The 16,791-nt window shown below is 42.8% G+C and overlaps 1 long non-coding RNA gene across 1 annotated transcript; it reads right to left on the minus strand.

The window, feature by feature from the left end:
- Nucleotides 1-1,529: 1,529 nt before the first annotated feature.
- Nucleotides 1,530-11,103, minus strand: LOC129009894 (uncharacterized). Its single transcript, XR_008492874.1, has 2 exons — nt 11,033-11,103; nt 1,530-1,784 (listed from the first exon to the last, which is right to left on the minus strand). It is a non-coding gene; the product is annotated as an uncharacterized LOC129009894 (long non-coding RNA).
- Nucleotides 11,104-16,791: the final 5,688 nt, after the last annotated feature.

The following is a 16,791-nucleotide window of genomic DNA, read 5'->3' on the forward strand; positions in this document are numbered from 1 at the left end:
CATATTTTGTCTTGGTAATTCCTCTTCTGGAAATCCTTCTTAAGTGAACAATTCCTAATTCAAAAGCTACTTACTATATAGTTATACACAAAGACATATGCTACAAAATTATTAATTACTAGGAAAACAAAAAGAAATCATCTATATGTTATATAATAAAAGCATAACTAAATAAATTTCGTGTAGTCACATAAAGATATGTTTATGCAGCAGAAAATTGGAATTTATGAAAAGATTGACATAATATACAGACAAGTTTTCTTAGTTATCATGAACAGAAAAGTATGATGGCATTCATGAAAAATATTCATTAAAAATTAGAGGAAAATAAATCTATCTACATAATTTTGAGATTCTATTTTATAACTGACGTTTGGACTCTGTGACCCTCCCCTAAAAGTCTGTTCATCTCTTTTTTAGTCAAGACTGTTGACAGTTTTCCACAACGGCCAGTAGACATCAGTGACCATTAACCACTTTTCTCATGCATTCTATTTTCCTTATTTCCAAAATACATTTCCTTAAGCTAAATACAACTTCTCCCTCTGCATCTGTTTTCCATGAGCATATCTGGATTTACTGGTATATCTATCACTTCCATGTCCTCTTCAGGATTGGTGAACCATGTCATCCATTCCTGCTCCAGGCAGATGCTTGTTCTCAGTCCCTGGTTTTGAGCTTGTGTATCTGTCTCTCTCTTTTATTTTTATTTTAGGTTCAGGGGCACAAGTGCATGTTGGTTAGATAGGTAAACTCATGTCACATGGGTTTGTTGTACATATTATTTTGTCTTCCAAGTACTAAACCTACTACCCAATAGGTATTCTTTCTGGTCCTCTCTATCCTTCGACCTTCTACTCTCAAGTGGGCCTCAATGTCTGTTGTTCCCCTTATTGTCTCCGTGTGTTCTTATTATGTAGCTCCCACTTATAAATGAGAACATTGGGTATTTGGCTTTCTTTTCCTTTGTAAGTTTGCTAAGGATAATGGCCTCCAGCTCCATCCATGTCCCTGCAAAGGACATGATCTAGTTCTTTTTTGTGACTGCAGAGTAGTCCATGGTGCACATGTACCACATTTTTTTTCTAATCCGGTCTGCCATGGATGGACATTTAGGTTGATTCCATGTCTTTGCTATTGTGAATGGTGCTGCAATGAACATGTGTGTACGTATTTCTTTATGGTACAACAATAAATCACAATGTTAATGGCAGTTGGTAGAATTAATTTTAGGTAATTTCTAATCTTTTTCTTTATATTTTTCAAATATTCTACAATGAGAATACGTTGCTTCTCTAATAATATTAATGCAAGCATATAAATAATTTAAGTGCCCTGGTTAATCTCACTTACTGTCTCTAAGCTTTGTGTCTCCTTGTGAAGGCAAACCTCCTGAATAAATGCTTACTTAGTATGTGCATCCACTTGGAATCCATCATCTGAAATAGTTACTGTTTGTGGTGCATTGACTTTAACTTCAAACTTGGGCAACACTGGAAACAAAGAGAAGTATACTTCAGCCCCCACAATCACTGGTGAGCAAAACTTATTGCAATCATGTAGCTTAAGGTGCTTCCCGGCACCAGCTTTCCCTATATGTCCATCTGGATAGATCATGTTCTGTTGCCCCAGATTCCATGTGGCACCAGTCTACATGATGGTGTCTCACTAGTTATTAGTCAACTCTTTCTCTTTGTTTTCTCTGTCCTCAGGATTTCAAGTTTTTTCCATTGTAATCTCTTAGATCTCTCCTGGCAGATTGGGCTCTAGAAAATGTATATTTCCTAGGGGAAAAAAATGACAGAAATTAGAATAAAGATACTGGGGGAGGAGTGAGGAGGAGGAAAATGCTGATGATGAAGCTGACCAGGCCAAGGAAGGGAGATGAGAGAAACAAGATCAAGCTTCACCTACTCCTGCCTACGTCTAACACCAAAGGTGTTTTGTTCCATCCTTTGAATCCTTTATCTACACAGGACAACTACAAATAGCAATTAGTTACCCAACCCCTTGACAGTAAATTGGTGTGTTAGTGTCTTTCCTGATCTTTTCACAACAATTGAGTAACCTCCAAACACTGTTTCTGAAATCAATGGGAATGAGAGGAATCGTACAGTATGGACTGTTTTGTGACTGGCTTCCTTCTTTCCACATGTCTGTGAAATTCATCCCTCTTGTGGTGGACAGGAGGAGCTCACTGCCTTTCACTGTCTTGTAATCTTCCATGGTCGGAGCACCCCGCACTGTATCCATTCTATTCCTTCCACTTTTTGGTAATGATGAATGAAGCTTCTCTGAATATTTTTGTATATAACTTTTGGCGAACATAAATGCTCATTTCAGTTTGGTAGATACCTAAGAAATTGAATTGCTAGGTCATGGTTTTTTCTTACATGTAGCCTTAGTAGATACTGAAAGTTTCTTATAGTTGTGGTTCAAGTTACACACCCACCAAGTGCAGACAAAAGCACTAGTAGCTCCACACTCTTGCCAACATGTGGTATTGTCAGTTCTTTTCATTCTAGTGCATCCGGGGGATGCAGTGCTATATAACCTGCATTTTCTTTTCTTTTTTCTTTTTTCTTTTGTTGTTGTTGTTGTTGAGACATGGTCTTACTCTGTTGCTAAGGCTGGAGTACAATGGTGTGATCATAGCTCACTGCAGCCTCCACCTCGTGGGCTCAAGGAATTGTCCCTCCTTAGCCTCTGGAGTAGCTGGGACCACAGGCATGCACACCATGCTCAGCTTAATTTGTATTTTCTTGATAGTTAATGAAGTTGAACAGGTTTTCATATACTTATTGGCTGTGTGAATGGCCTCCTTTGGGAAACACTTATTTGACCCATTTAAAAAGATTTTTATTGTCTGTCATTTGTTATTAATCTGTGGGATTTCTTTTTCTTCTTTTTCTTTTTTTTTTTTTTTTTTTGAGGTGGAGTCTCGCTCTGTAGCCCAGGCTGGAGTGCAGTGGCCCAATCTCGGCTTACTGCAAGCTCCAGCTCCTGGGTTTATGCCATTTTCCTGCCTAAGCCTCCTGAGTAGCTGGGACTACAGGCGTCCACCACCACACCTGGCTAATTTTTTGTATTTTTAGTAGATGGGGTTTTACCATGTTAGCCGGGATGGTCTCAATCTCCTGACCTCATGATCTGCTGGCCTTGGCCTCCCAAAGTGCTGGAATTACAGGTGTGAGCCACCGCGCCCAGCCTAATCTGTGGGATTTCTTGATATATTCTAGATAAGATTTGCTTTGAAAGACATATATTGTAATAATCTTCTGCTCTGTGGCATGTCTTTTCACTCACATAATGGTATTTTTTGATGAACCATATATTTTTATTTTAATAAAGTTCAATTAATCTACTTTTACTATATTTTATTTTTAACAACCTTGTCAATATATTATTTATTATTTTTGTTTATTTACTTATTTTTATAGGTAGTGATTTTTTATGTGTGTCTTATATAAAAAATATTTGCCTATCCCTTTGTTATAAAGATAAACTTATTTTTTAAAAAAAATCTAGACCTTTTTTCTCTTCAATATACCATGCTTAACACAGATTGACTTTTTTTACCCTTCATGTTTTGGTCTAGGATCCATCTCAGATTTATTTACATCAGGACTGATGTGGAGAGTCACGGTTTCTGTTTTTCTATATGGATGTGTGGCTAACCCAGGGCCATTTATGGAAAGACCAGCCTCTCCCCACTTAACTGTGCTGTCTCCTGTGTCATCTATCAGGTGTTACCGCATTTTTCACGTCTGTGCACTCTTGTTTGCGCCATTGGTCTTAGAATATATTTTTGTGCCAGCACTTCAGCATCTTAGTTATTGCAGCTTTAAAAGAAGTGTTGCTGTCTAGCAGTTAAATCCTCCAGCTTTGTTCTTCTGTTTCAGGGCTGCCTTGGCTGTTCTTGATTCTTTGATTTTCCATGTATACTGCAGAATCATCTTCAATGTATACCAAAAAAAAAAAAAAAATGCTGGGATTTTGATTGGCATTCCACTGAATCCGTACAACAAATTAGACAGATTTGGCATCTGAAAATATTGAGTCTTCCAATCCATGAACATAATATAATCCTTCATTAATTGGGTATTTCTTTAATTTTTTTTCTCAGCAATGTTTTGTGTTTCAAATTTTTCAGTGTAAAGGTCTTGCCTGCTTTAGTTTGATTCCTGGGTATTTTTTGGTTTTGGTACGATTGTAAATACTCCTTTCAAAAGTGTATTTTCCAATTGTTTGTTGCCAGTATATGGAATGCAATTGATTTAGGGGGGTTATTTATTTTAATTGTGATATGATATATATAATATAAAATTTACCATTTTAACCATTTTTAATTGTAGAGTACAGTGGCATTAAGAATACTCACGTTGTTGTGCAACAGTTCAATTGATTTTTAATATCAGCTTTGTTGAGGTATGGTTGACATATGTTAAAATTTGCTAGCTTTAGGTGTGCAGCTCAGTGAGTTCTGATAAACGCATGCGGCCCCGTGGTCATCACAATGAAGACACGGACCATTTCCAGCATCCTTCAGAGTTCCTGTGTGCCCTTTAGGGCTCCTCCCCAGCAGCCTCCCTCCTGGCCCTCAGTATCCACAGACCTGCTTTCTCGCATTGTCAGTTTGCCTTTTCTAGAATTTCAGGCAAAAGAATCCTACAGTAGGTATCTTTTGTGTCTGGCTCCTTTCACTTAGTGTAAAGCTCTTGAGAGGTATCCATGTTAGATGTGTATCAGTAAGTTGCCCTGTTTTATTACTGAATATATTCTGCTATATAGATGTACCACAGTTTGTTTATCCATTTATCAGCTGAAGGCCACTTGGGCTGCTCTCAGTTTGTGGGGAGCAGAGGGAAGCTGCTGGAACATTCTCGTGCAGATTGTTGTGTGGTAATCTGCTTGCATTTGTCTTGGATAAACACTTAGGGGAAGGATCGCTGGGTCCTATGTTTGACTTTATAAGGAACTGCTAAACTGTTTTCCACAGCAGCTGTGCCATCTTGCACGTCCGTCAGCACCATGTGAGAATTCCCCTGCTCTGCAGCTTGCCAACACAGATGTGTCTTTTGATTTCACCTATTCTAGTGCAGGTGCCATTGTGGTTTCAAGTTGCATTTCCCTAATGAATAATGATGTTCTGAATCTTTTCAGGCACTTTTCTTTTTTTTCTTTTTTCTTTTTTTTTTTGCCATTTTGTATACTTCTCTGGTGAAGTGCCTGGTCAAGCCTTTTACCCATTTAAAAAATAAAACTGCTTTCTTATTGATTTATAAGATAAAAGCCAGGCTTAGTTGCATCTGCCTGTAGTCTTAACTACTTGGAAGCCCAAAGCAGGACGATCACTTAAGCCCAGGTGTCTGAGGTCAGCCTGGGCAACATGGTGAGATCCTGTCACTAAAAATAAATAAAAAGTAAAGATACATATATATCTCACTGTGCTAGGCTGAATGATGGCCTCCCAAAGATGTTCACAACCTAATCTGTAAAAACTGTGAGTTTCTTACCTTACCTGGTAAAAGGGACTTTGCAGATGTGATTCAACTAAGGATGTTGAGATGGGGAGATTCTCCTGGGTTATCTGGCTGGGTCTGATATAATCACAGGAGTCCTCATAAGAAGGAAGCAGAAAGACCAAAGTCAGAGACAGAGATGTGGCCATAGAAGCAGAGGTCCGTGTGCTGCGGGGCCATGAGCCAAGTAACCCACGTCGCCTCTGGGAGCTGGGAAAGGCAAGGGAGCAACGTCTCCCTGGAGCTCCAGAGTGAGCCAGCCCTGATGACACCGTGACTTCAGCCCTCGGAGACTGACGGTGGACATCGGACCTCTGTCACTGTAAGATCCTAAGTTTATGTTCATTTGTGGGAATATGCACTCTGTCTTCAGTGGAGGACTTGAAGCTGGCTCTTCTGATTCTAAGTCCAGGTTGATTTGTTCCTACCATTGTTCGGGGTAGAAGGGAGCAGGTATCTCAAGTGGTGGGAACAGTGCGAAAAAGCCCCCAGGTAAACATGAACGCTGCTGCCCGAGGAGCAGGCTCCTCTCAGATCAAGCCGTGTGTGCTGGGACTGCAGGAGGTGAGGTCCATTGTGTGGATCCACTAGGCTTTGGAAGCAGAGAGTTTGGGCTGGAGATGGTGAGAAGTCACGTAGTGGTTGGAGCATTTTGGGGTTTGTCAGAAGGGTCAGGGCTGCTGGCCGGGGTAGGAGCAGGTGCCGGGGGGACAGCGCTGGCCTGCCTCCCTCACTGGGTTCTGACAGAAGGCATGCCGGGTGTGCTGTTCATTATTATTCCAGAACAGCGCTGTGCAACTCCATGGACCAAGCTGCTTCTGTGAATGACGGGTAGGGAATTCCAGAAGCCAAGGCCGCCTCATCTCTCAGGGACCCTCTGGCTCATTGGATGGCCTTATCCCTCAATCTTCTCCAAACTGGTGCTGGCTTCCCCAAGGATGCTCTGAGCTGGCGCCGTCAACCTGGGCAGCACTTCTCTCCGGTCCACACGCACTTCACTCTATTATCCTGCACCCTGAAAAGGCATGGGTTCTGTTGAATGGGGCCTTGTGAATCAGAAGCCAAGTGCGCCTCTGTCTGGGAGCTGGAATGTATGCAGTGGTCATCTTTGCTGCTTCTGCCCTGGTGCCACACTCCGAAGAGTGAGAACATGGGCAGGGTGGTCAACGGCTTCACAGCCCTGTCTCCCCACCAGTATCTCTGGCTGAGACTCAGGGTCCGAGGACCCAGGGTGCCTCCAGAGCACAGACCAATGAATTTTCTGTTCTCTTTTCAACTTCTTCCCAGCCTAGGACAGTTCAAAGTCAGCTTCTTTCAGGAAGCCTGCCCTGATAGTGCCATCTAACTACAAACACTTATTTGCTGTGCTGCGTATTTTCAGTGCTAAGTGATTGTGCATTCAACCTTTCATTACACATGGTCTCCTGTGGTTCTCTAGTCCTTCTGGAGAAGCAAGTGTGAGACGGATGCCTTGTCTGGTAAGGTTACAGACTTTCTGAGAATGAGGAGCAATCTTTCTTCATTTGTATCATGTCTCACCAAATCGATAAACCACTGGAGGACAGGTACTGTTTGACATGAAAATACAGTTTATGGTGCCCTCCGGATCAGTGTTCAGTAAACTCTTCAGGGAAAGGAGTGGAGAGATCATTAGTTCATCGGAAAAGGTGTTTCTTGCCTAGTGGGGTGGATTTCTAAATTTAGGGCTAAATGTGTCATGCAGCTCTAATTTTCTACACCATGAGAAGGTAGTCCACTTTGCTTCTTTTATGTACAATCCATGCATTTGTTCCACAGACATCTGATGTTTACTGAATGCCCTGTGCAACAGAGATTGAGGATTCAAAGGTGAACAACAGATGATCTTTCTCTGCAGGTGGCTATCTCTATGCACATCACTCACAAATATCCATCTATGGTCCCAAGCTCCTTCCCCTAATCCACGTCCTGTGTTAGTTGTTGGGCAAACTTTCCAGATGTCAAGATGCAGAAAATTAGACCTGCAGCCCCCAGAGGAGCTGAGATAATGCTACTTCTTTCTAGGAGGGGCACATGACATCACCTGACCTGTTGAAGCAGTGGACAGAGTGGGGTTTGGGGGATCCTAACCAGAGTAGCTAGCCCTCCCCAACTGTGTGTCTTGTATCTGTAGGCTCTGCATCCATAGATTCAACCATGTTGGGTAAAACTATTCAAAAAACATTGCATATGTGCTGAACATGTACAAGCTTTTCTTTTTATCATAATTCCCTAAACAACTATTGACATAGTATTTACATTGAATTAGGTATCACAAGTAATCTAGAGCTTATTGAAAGTGCATGCAGGGTGTGCACAGGTTGTCTGCAAATGCTGCACCATTTTATATCAGGGGCTTGAGCACTTGCGCTGTTGGTATCTTTAAGGGAGGATCCTGAAATCAGTCCCCAACAGATACTGAGGAATGACAGTATTTGGGTTTTGACAGAAAGCTGAGAAACCCAGAATGGCAGAAATAACCTCCTAACAGTAGGAAGCTGAGTTAAAATCAGGAAAAGCCAGTGGTTAAATTCAGTCTTTTTACATACAAGAGCAAACCACATGTTCTACAGCAATGGAGGAAAAACTCAGTGATTACCCAATGAAGTGAATAAAAGCTGCAGTGATAGTTACAACAACACGACAACAGGTTATATTGAGAAGCAAGATCTCATTTAGGGTTTGTTGGAGGGAGCCAGAGCCACTAAGGATGCAGCCTCCTTTGGAAGCACTGACCTGGCCCCTGCGCCCATGGACATGGGAATAGTGTGGGAGCTGGCAGAGTCTCAGCAACCTCTCAATCCAGTTTGTCTCCTTAGACAACATCCATCTCCCCCATTCTCCATCAGCTCTTTTCCAGCTTCCCCTTCCTGCCCTTGTTTTTGCAAGCCCCAGGAGGGAGGTGTCTGGGCTTACGACAATGCCTCACATTGCCAGGACAGGGCAGCAGATCATTCTCCCATCCCAGGTGCCTCCTCTGCACTGTCCAGGATTCCAGTGAATTTTCAAGGGTTATTGAGGGCTCATGGGAGCCAGGCTCTGTGCCAAGCACTGGGAATGCAAAGCCAACTGAGATATGGGGCTCCGCTCTGCAAGAGCTGGTGGTCTAAAAGGGTGAGGCAGCCATGGAAACAGATACAGGGCCAAACAGTGGGGTCAAACGCTGGGGCAGAAGGCTCTTCAGGGGACTGTGGGATCTCCAGGAAGTGGGGAGAGGAAGGGGTCTCAGAAAACACCCAGCAGGAAGAGGTGCTTGAGCTGAGTCTTGGAAGCTGGCAGGTTTTCCTGGTTCCTAGGCCAGGTAGGGCACCCCAGGCAGGGGAGCTGGACTGAGTGTGACACCACAGGGTGAGCTGGGGCTTGAACACAGGGTGCTGGGGGTAGGAGGGGTCTCAGGGAGGGGAGGATCATGGAGGGCTGTCCTGCATGGCCATGCTAAGGAGTCTGGACCAGGGCCTGGAAGGATCCAATAAGCCCCCGAAGGGTTTCATTAGGAGAACACCAGAGCAGACTTGCACTTTAAAATGACGGCTCCCTGTTCTGCCTGTGGAGGACAGACATGGCAGGGTGGAGAAGGGCAGGCCTGAAGGCCGCTGGCCCAGTCAGCTTGGCTTGAACTAGGTGGAGGGAGCGAGGGCAGTCGTCTGAACTACGGCAGGAGCAGTGGGAAGGGCAGTGGGGTGAGTGTGAGGTTGAAATGACAGGTTCTGGTCTTTGGCTAGATGGGGCCAGATGAGGGCAGAAGTCTCCCAGGTTTCTGGCTTCAGTGGCTGGTGTAAGTGTTGGTGGCAGCTGAACACAAGGGTGGAGGAGCGATCTCGGGAGAAAGATTATGAGTCATTGACAAATATGGGGCGTCTCCCCAGCTCCCACTTATTTCATTTCCCACTGTACCCTCTTATCTAGATCCTTGTTATTTTTCACTGGTTTTGAGATAGCGCCTTCCTGTTGGGTCTTATAAGGTCCAGTCTCTCTTCCTGTTGGAATTCTTTCTTTCACTGCATGTTTATGAATAGCCTTCCCGGGGCTGGCACTGTGATGAGTTCCTTCTCCCATACAGCTCATGGCCTGGTACAGAGGGGAGAATGTGAAGGAAGAGATAGATGGTGAAGCTGATGTTTGTAGTCCAATATGCAGTGTGGTCTCATAAGTGAAGAACAGGCTGCAAGGAGAACATTCCAAGACGGGCCTGCAATCTGGACTTCAGTGTGAGAAGTTTTCCTAAAGAAATTGTCTGGGCTCAGCTGGATGTGCAGGGGCTCCTAAGTGACAGGCTGTGGAGAGGGGCTCCTGTGGGGCTGGAAGGAGCCAGTGCAGTGCCCGACCCTGTGGCATAGAACGTGAGAAGTGGGCAGCCTCCGCTTGAGAGGATGCTGAGGGTGGTCAGCAAGGATAACGGTGGCGGGGCCTGACGGGGTCAGCTTGCACCAAGTTGGGTGGAGAACGAGTAGCTCCAGGCCTCCCACAGTGGACAGATCCTTAGGCCTGGAGGGGTGTCCTTCTGAAGGAGCATTCCCAGTCTCTGACGAATGAGGCCTGGGTCTCTGGCTGGAGTTGGAGTGGGTCTGTGTCTGGAGGGGGCACTTGGGCTCTGGAAAGAGGCTACAAACTCTAGGCTAGGCTGGGCAAACTATGGCCAGCTCCTGTTTTATCAGAACGCACCTTTATATTCCCCTTCATGTATGTATTGTCCATGGTTGCTTTAGTGAGTTGAGTAGTTGCAACAGAGATCACATGGCCTGCAAAGCTTCCAACATTTCCTAACTGGCTTTTTATGGAAAAGGTTTCCTAAGCCCTGCTCTAAACTGGCAGGCAACTTTCTTAGAGATAGTTCAGGCCTAGTCTCCATGTGTGGACAAGATGAGCCCATACCCTGAAGCTGGATCTCCCAAAACGCACGTCTAGTCTCAGGTCTTATAAAGCTGTGAATCATTAAGTGTGTGAACATACATGTGGTCGTGTGTGAATATGCACGTGGTCACGTGAGCACACATATGTTGTCTATTAACATGCATGTGGTCATGTGTGAACGTGCATATGCTTGCATGTGAGATGCACATGGTCGTGTGAACATGCATACAGTTGTGTGTGAACATGCATATGTGTGAACATGCACATGTGTGAACATGCATATGGTTGTGTGAACATAGATATGGACATGTGTGAACATGCATGTGGTTTGTTTGATGCATGTGGTCATGTGATGTGAGCTTGAGGTGCACCGTCAGGCTGGGATGGGCCTTCCCGGGGTGATCCATGGGCTCAGCCACTTGCTGCAAGAGACTGCTTCCTGAATCCTGGTCCTAAGCCTGTTAGCCTTTGCTTGGCACCAAGAAGCGACTCTGTTGATACCGACTGAGATTCAGATGCCTGCACCTGACCTTCTACACACGTGGCCCTAGTGGATCATTCCAGCCTCAGTTTCCACGTCTCCCCAAATGCCTACTAAATGTGCCAGCCAAACCTGACTACTTCCCATTCTGCACACATACTTTCTCCACCTTGGGGGCCGAATCCTTTGGAGCCCACCTCTCACATTCAGCTCCCTGTTCTTGGTTATTTGGGCTCCCGTCTCGTGTGCTCTATCAGGTTCTAGGCTTTGTAGGAGTGAGTTCTATGCCTCCACTCATTTCCATGTGCCTCATAGGGCTGGCTCTTGGGAGGGTCTTCATGGTGACTGAGGCCATGGATCCTTAGCCCTGTAGCTTGAATTCACTTGGCACTCAAATACCTATCCTGAAATGATGCTTTGAAAGTGATGCTTCCAGTCAATTAAGGGTCTACTGTATTATGGATCTCCAGCACCCAATGCCTGGCACATAAGAAATGAATGAAAAATAGTGCATGAATGAGTGAATGATCTCAAGTATGCCTAAAGGGCAAGAGGAAAGTGATCCTACTTATTGGCATGCTAGGGATGCATTTGGTGCTGTTGGCTCTGCTGTTGCACAGTAGGCCTGGGACTCTGTGAAGGCTGGCACTTCCTCATCCTAAACCTCAAATTTTAATAAATTACCTCCAAGTGGACAAAGGTCCATGGGCCAGGGTTCTTGGTGTAAATAACCCACCTCTTTTGGGTGTGGTTAATGGACAGGGACTATACGAAACTAAAAACAATGTATGAGTGCTGACTACCTGTCAGCCATGGTGATGAAGCACTCTGTATACATGAGCTTATTCAATGCCCACTACAAACCCATGAAGCAGATTTTTAGAAAAACTTTCTATGTGGAGCATTTTAAACAAGAGGATAGTGTAATGATCTTTCACCTCCTCATCAGCAGATTTAAATATTTGTTAACTCATGGCCAATCTTGTTTCCTGTATACTCCCACCCACTTATCCTCCTCTCTTGCTATTTTAAAGCAAATCCCAGACATTATATAATTTCATCTGGGAATATCTTAGTATGTATCTGTAAAAGAAAGGGACTAATTTGTTGTTGTTGTTTTTGAAACAGGGTCTCTGTTGCCCAGGCTGGAGTGCTGTGGTGTGATCATGGTTCACTACAGCCTCAACCTCCTGGGTTCAAGAAACCCTCCCACCTCAGCCTTCTGAATAGTTGGGATTACAGATGCACACCACCATGCCCAGATAATTTTTTTATTTCTATTTTTGTAGAGATAGGGTCTTTCTATATTGCCTGGGCTAGTCTAGAACTCTTGATCTCAAGTGATCTTCCTGCCCTGGCCTCCTAATGTGCTGGGATTTTAGGCATGAGACACCATACCCAGTGATAAGAACTTATTTTTTATTTATTTATTTATTTTTGAGACAGAGTCTTGCTCTGTCATCCATGCTGGAATGCAGTGGTGGAATCTCAGTTCACTGCAACATCTGCCTCCTGGGTTCAAGTGATTCTCCTATTTCAGCTGCACGAGTAGCTGGGATTACAGGTGTGTGCCACCACATCTGGCTAATTTTTTGTTTTGTTTTTTTAGTAGAAATGGGGCTTTGCCATGTTGGCTAGGCTGGTCATGAACTCCTGGCCTCATAAGCCTCCCGCCTTGGCATCCCAAAGTGCTGAGATTACAGGCATGAGCCACTGTGCCCAGCCAAGAACTCTTTTAAAAACAAAATTGCAATACCATTATCATACCAACCATCGCACACTACTATTCTTTAATACTACCAACTATCCTACTGTCTCCAAATTTCTGGCAATTTCATTTTTTTGTTAGTTTGTTTGAATCAAAATCCAAATAAAGTCTCTCCTTATGATTGTTTGATTTGCCTGTTAGTATTTCTGGATCTATAGGTTTCTCCTTTCATCAATTGTTTCTCCTTTGCAATTTATTTATTGAAGAAACAAGACTGTTTCCCTGTATTTCGGATCTTGCTAAATGTATCCTCATTATGGCGTTTCTCATAGTTTGAATTTTGCTAATTGTATCCTTGTGTTGTTTAACTTGTTCTTCACTTTGTTCTCTCTATTTACTATAAATTAGTGGTATGATCTAAAAACTTGGTCAGAGTCAGGTTGGATTTGTGGGGCAGGGCAAAAATACTTTGCTAGGTTCTTCCATCAGGAGGTGTGTACTGTCTGGCCATTTTTTTTTTTTTTTTTTTTTGGTGATGTTGCCAGCCATTGATCAATTATGGATTGAACAATGATGGTATTGTGATATCATTCCTTCTTCATTTTTGAGCTGTCATACTTCTATAAAGAGATACTGCTACCCTGAGAACGGCCTTGTAGAAGAAAAAAAATAAAATGAAAAACTAAATATAAAAAAGAGATACTTCTCTTTATAAATTATTGTGTTACCCAGTTGTACAATGTATATAGAAAAGGCCAGGTAGTTACTTTATTTATTTATTTAGATAGGGTCTCTCTCACCCTGTCACCCACATTGGTGTGCAGTGGTGCAATCACAGCTAACCACACCCTCAACCTTCCCGGCTCAAGGGGTCCTCCCACCTTTGCCTCCCAAGTAGCTGGGACCATAGACACACAGCATCAGGCATGGCTCATTTTAAAAATGTTTTGTAGAGACGAGGGTCTCCCTATGTTGCCCAGGCTGGTCTCGAACTCCTATGCTCAAATGATCTTTCTGTCTCTGCTTTCCAAAGTGCTGAGATTACAGTCCTGAGCCACCCTGCCTGGCTCGCTTTTATTTTTAATAAAGAATCATTATGAATGCAGAGATTTAAACATATTTGATATATTTTAGTCCATTGCAATTATTATACTTATTAATGTACAAAATGTTCTATCTTTGGTCAGAAGGAGTTCCTTCAGATTGGCTCTTAAGGCATGTTGATATCATCCTAATGATCTTTGATAGATTCCTTGCTATCTAGAGTGACAATATGTTCCAGTCTTGTCTTAAGCATTTCTAACCCAGACCTGGAATCATCAATTTGTCTAAGAAGGCTTGGCTTCCTTTAGTGGGTAATGGTATTTGAGGACCACAATCTTGGTGATAAGGGTCAATGTTACAGTTTAAAAGTTTTTTTTTTTTTTAAATTGACAGCTTTAATTGAGGTAGAATTTACCTACTAAAATTCACCCCCTTTAAGTGTACAATTCAGTGATTTTTAATATATTTAGTCTATTTACAGAATTGTGCAACCATCACCAAAATCTACTTTTAAAACATTCCATCATCCCAGAAAGAAAAGTTGTGCCTATCAGAGTCACTCTTCATTCTCATCCCCAGCCCTAGGCAACCACTAATCTATATCAGGCAATTCTGAACATTTCATATAAATTGAATCAGTCAATGTGTGTTATTCTGCATCTGGCTTCTTTCACAAAGCATTGTGTTGTTGAGGTTAATTAATGTGGTAGCGTGCATCAGAATTTTCCTTTTATTGCTGAATAGTATTCCATTACACACGACACTTTTTTTTTTTTTTAAATCTCTTCACCGGATAATGGGCATTTGTGTTGTCTCCGCCTTTTGGTTCTTGTGAATGGTGCTGCCATGAACATTCACATACAAGTCAGCGTGTGGGCATACAGTTTCATTTTCCCTGGACAGGTACACAGAAGTGAAGTTGCTGGGTTTAAGGCAATTCATCTAACATTTTGAGAAACTGTCATACTGTTTTCCCAAAAAATAGCTGCACTATTTTACATTCCCACCAGCCATCTATGGGGGTTTTGATTTTTCCACATCCTCTCCAACACTTGATACTATTTTTCTGATTGGTTACAGTCCTTCTAGCGGGTGTGAAGTGACTTCTCATTGTGAATTGAATTGCATTTTCCTAGTGATTAATGACATTGAGCAGTTTTTAATGTGCTTTTTGGACTTTAATACATCTTCTTTGGATGGTTCTTTGCCCATTTTAAATAGGATTGTCTCTCCCTTTTTTCTTGGAGACAGAGTCTCTCTCTGTCACTCAGGATGGAGTGCAATGGCACGATCTCAGCTCACTGCAACCTCCGCCTCCTGGGTTCAAGCGATTCTCATGCCTCAGTCACCCAAGTAGCTGGGATTACAGGCATGCACCACCACACCTGGCTAATTTTTTGTATTTTTAGTAGAGATGGGGTTTCGCCATGTTGGCCATGCTGGTCTCGAACTCCTGTCCTCAAGTGATCTGCCCACCTTGGCCTCCCGAAGTGCTGGATTACAGGCATGAGCCACCACGCCTGGCCTGGATTATGTTTTAATACTGAGTTGTAAGAGTTCTGGATATGTCACTTACTAGAGATATGATTTATAAATATTTTCTCCCGTTCTGTGGGTTGGGAGAAACCTTTCTTGTGTCTTTTGATGTGCCAGGGTTTTAAATTTGGCTGATGTCCAATTTGCCATTTTTTCCTTTTCTCACTTGTGGTTTTGGTGTTGTATCTAAGGCATCATTGCCTAACACAAGATCACAAAGATTTACTTCTATGTTTTCTTCTAAGAGTTTTATAGTTTTAGTCCTTACATTTAGGTATGTGACTCATTTTAAGTTAATTTTTGTGTGTGGTGGTAGTTAGGGACTCAACGTTTTAGCACATGGATATCCAATTGTCCCACCACTGTTTGTTGAAACAACTATTCCTGGCTGAGTGTAGTGGCTCACACCTGTAATCCCAGTATTTCGGAAGCTGAGGTAGGAGGATCACTTGAGTCCAGGAGTTTGAGACCAGCCTGGGCTACATAGTGAGATACCCATCTCTTAAAAAACAAAAGAAAGAAAAAGAAAAGACTATTTCTTTCCAAATGATTTTTCTTAGTACCTTTGTCAGATCAATTGATTGTAAACATAAGGGTTTATTTCTGGGCTTTCAATTTTTTAAATAAATTAATTAATTTTTTGGAGGCAGTGTCTTACTATGTTGCCCGGACTGGTTTTGAACTCCTGAGCTCAAGTCATCCTTTCCTCTCAGCCTCCCAAGTAGCTGGGACTATAGGTGCGTGCCACCACGCCCAGCTAATTTTTAGGTTTATTTTTGTAGAGATAGGGTCTTGTTATGTTGCCCAGGCTGATCTCCAGGCTGATCTCAATTCCTGGCTCCAAGGGATTCTCCCTCATTGGCCCCCCAAAGTATTGAATATCAGGTGTTAGCCAGCATCCTTGGCTTTTTATTTACTTATTTTTTTCTTTACTCACACAATCTCTCTCTCTGTTGCCTGACCTGGAGTGTGGTAGCCAATCATAGCTCACTGAAGGCTAAAATTTCTAGGCTCAGGTGATCCTACCATCTCAACTTCCTGAGTAGCTAGGATTACAGGTGTGCACCACCATGCCTGGCTAATTAAAAGCAAAATTTTTAAATTGATTTTGGTACGTTGATACAAAAAAATGTTTTGTATGTAGACAAAGGTCTTACTGTGTTGCCTAGGCTAGTCTTGAGCTCCTGGCCTCAAGGGATCCCCTTGTCTCGGTCTCCCAAAGTGCTGAGATTACAGGTGAGAGTACTTGGCCTGAGCTTTCAATTACATTCCACTGACCTATTCATCTGTCCTTATGCTGGCACCATACTCTCGATTACTTTGTAAGTTCTGAAATTAGGAGAATAAGTCCTCCCACCTTGTTCTTTGTCAGGATTGTTTTGCTTATTCCGTGTCCTTTGCATTTCCATGTGAATTTTAGGATTCACTTGCCAATTTCTGCAGAAAAGGCAGCTGGGATTTTGGTAGGAATTGGGTTGAACCTGTAGACCAATTTTGAGAGTGTTGATATCTTAATAACATTTAGTTTTCAGATCTATGAACAAGTAACATCTTTCATTTATTTAGGTCTTCTTTACTTTCTTTCAACTATGTTTTGAAGTTCTTAGTGTACAAGTTTTCCTGTTGTTAAA

The sequence above is a fragment of the Pongo pygmaeus genome, chromosome 10, assembly GCF_028885625.2.
Source record: "Pongo pygmaeus isolate AG05252 chromosome 10, NHGRI_mPonPyg2-v2.0_pri, whole genome shotgun sequence".
Classification (NCBI taxonomy): Eukaryota; Metazoa; Chordata; class Mammalia; order Primates; family Hominidae; genus Pongo; species Pongo pygmaeus.